The sequence below is a fragment of the Kogia breviceps genome, chromosome 16 (genome assembly GCF_026419965.1).
Source record: "Kogia breviceps isolate mKogBre1 chromosome 16, mKogBre1 haplotype 1, whole genome shotgun sequence".
In the NCBI taxonomy this organism is placed as follows: domain Eukaryota; kingdom Metazoa; phylum Chordata; class Mammalia; order Artiodactyla; family Physeteridae; genus Kogia; species Kogia breviceps.
In genome coordinates, this window is record NC_081325.1 from 10,556,875 (window position 1) to 10,559,651 (window position 2,777).

The 2,777-nt window shown below is 42.6% G+C and overlaps 1 non-coding gene across 1 annotated transcript; it reads right to left on the bottom strand.

Moving 5' to 3' along the window:
* Positions 1–956: 956 nt before the first annotated feature.
* Positions 957–1,076, bottom strand: LOC131743606 (small nucleolar RNA SNORA27). The gene has a single exon (XR_009331875.1). It is a non-coding gene; the product is annotated as a small nucleolar RNA SNORA27 (small nucleolar RNA).
* Positions 1,077–2,777: the final 1,701 nt, after the last annotated feature.

Genomic DNA, 2,777 nt, shown 5'->3' on the forward strand with positions numbered 1-2,777 from the left:
GACCTTGTGGGCGTTGTAGCTCAAGGCAGGGACCCAGGCTCCTGCAGACAGAGGGAACCTGTACGGAAAGGCGTTTTGCAGAAAACAGATTTGGTTTCAGATTAAAGCATGAAAAAATGAAGGGAAGACTTGAGGCAGGAAGATGGGTTGCAGGATGAAGGAGAAATGCCAGGTGGAAGGCACAGCGGGCTTGTCTTCCAGTGGTGATGGCAGGGTTGGCAAGAAAGAAACACATGAAAGAATCCATAGAACCTGGTAGCTGATTGGATGCGGGGATCCAGAGAAAAGGTGTAATCAAAGGAGGCTCCAAGCCTGGGAGTCAGAGAGAACCACGTTCATCTTGGCAGAATATGCTAGTTTTGAAAATGAACTTGAGATGTGGCAAGTTCCAGGCGCCGGGAGGTGTCCTGGGGTGGGGTGAGGTCTGGCTGGTGTTTGGTGGTGGACGGTTCAGAGCTGCCTGGTGATGTGGGGATCATGTGCATATAGGTCTTTGTAACTGAAAACTGAGAGAGTGGGTTCGGAGAGAGGGATGCCTGAGGGTAACCCCGGAGGGGTGTGCCTACAGCAAGTCTAGGAGAGAAAGCAGGAGCTTCGGTGGATAAGGACAGAGAAGGTGCCCTAACAGAGTGAGGCAGACCCAGGACGGCATGGTACAAAGAGCCAAGAGTTTCAAGGAGGGACGGGTGGGAGATGTGAATTGTTACAAAGAGATTTGAGAGAATCTGGACAAAATATTTCATAACATTCTGATTACAAACTGAGTTTTTGCTATAGTTCTTCATTACTGTTTTTTAAAAATAGACTCTTATTTTTAGAGCAGTTTCGGGGTCAGAGCAAAGCTGAGTACAGAGTACAGAGAGTTCCCATAACCCTCCTCCGCACATGTGCACGGCCCCCCCACTATCAGCATCCCCGCCAGAGTTGTCATATTGGTCACATTTTTAAAAATTACAGCTTATTTCCTCCGACAGGTTAGAAGACAAACACCCAGTTTGCTTGAGTTTTAAAAGGATATTTCCTTTGCCCACTTGAATGACCAGTAAACATTTGTCACATTTGATGAACATACACTGACACATCAGTGTCACCCAAAGTCCATAGTTTAATTAGGGCTTAATCTTGGTGTTGTACGTTGTATGGGTTTTGACAAATGTATAATGAAATGACATGCATCTGTTGTTGTAGCATCATACAGAATAGTTATATTGCCCTGAAAATCCTCTGCATTCCACCTCTTCATTCCCCCCTCTCCCCTTGCCGTTAGCAACTGACTGTCTCCAGAATTTTATCTTTTCCAGAATGTCATATAGTCGGAATCATAGAGTATGTAGCCTCTTCAGGTTGGGCTTTTTCACTTAGTAATATACATTTAAGTTTCCTCCAGGTCTTTTTTTTGGCTTGATGCCTCATTTCTTTTTAGCACTAAATAACATTTCTTTGTTTGCTGCACCACAATTTATTTATCCATTTACCTACTGAAGGGCATCTTAGTTCCTTCCAGTGTTTGACAGTTATGGATAAAGGTACTGTAAATGTACATGTACAGGTTTTATTTATGTATTTTTACTGTGACAAAATACACATGACATAAAATATACTATCTTAACCATTTAAAAATGTACAGTTTAGTGGTATTGAGGACATTCATATTGTGGTGCAAACACCACCACCACTCATTTTAAAATCCCTTTTCATCTTGTAAAACTGAAACTCCATACCCATTAAAGAGTAAATTCCCATTCCCCTTTCCCCCGGTCCCTGACAACCAGCACTCTACTTTCTGTCCCTATGATTTTGACAACTCGAAGTATCTCTTGTGAGCAGAATCACAGTATTTGTCCTTCTGTGTCTGGCTTATTTCCCTTAGCATAACATCCTCAAGATTCATCCATGCTGTAATGTATGCCAGAATTTCTTTCATTTTCAAGGCTGAATAATATTCCATTATATGTCTGTACCACATTTTGTTTATCCATTCATCTGTCAGTGGACACTTGGGTTTCTTCCACAACGTGGCTGTTGTGAATAATACTACCATGAACATGACTATATATGTATCTCTTCAGGACCCTGCTTTCAATTCTTTGGGTATATACCTAAAAGTGGAATTGCTGGATCATATGGTGATTCCATGTGCAGGTTTTTGTGTGGAGATGTTTTCAACTCATTTGGGTAAATGCCAAGGAGTACAACGGCTCCATCATATGTTAAGAGTAGGGTTTAGTTTTGTCAGAAACTGCCAAACTGTCTTCCAAAGTTTTGCATTCCTAATGGCATTTTGCATTCCTACAGAAAATATTGTGTTGCATTCCCACCAGCAACGAATGAAAGTTCCTGTTGCTCCACAGCCTCGCCAGCAAGTGTCTTGGGTTTTTGCCCTTCTGATAGCTGTGGTGATATCTCATTGTTGTTTTAATTTGCAGTTTCCTGATGGCATATGATATTGAGCATCCTTTAATACGCTTATTTTCCATTTCTACATCTTTTTTGGTGAGCCACCTATTCATATCTTTTGTCCACTTTTAAATCAGGTTGTTTGTTTTCTTACTGTTGAATTTTAAGTTGTTTTTTTTTTTGGTCACAGTCCTTATATATCTTTTATTAAAAAGTCCAGGGCTTCCCTGTTGGCCCAGTGGTTGAGAGTCTGCCTGCTGATGTAGGGGACACGGGTTCGTGCCCCGTTGCGGGAATATTCCACATGCCGTGGAGCGGCTGGGCCCATGAGCCATGGCCACTGAGCCTGCGCGTCCAGAGCCTGTGCTCTGCAATGGGAG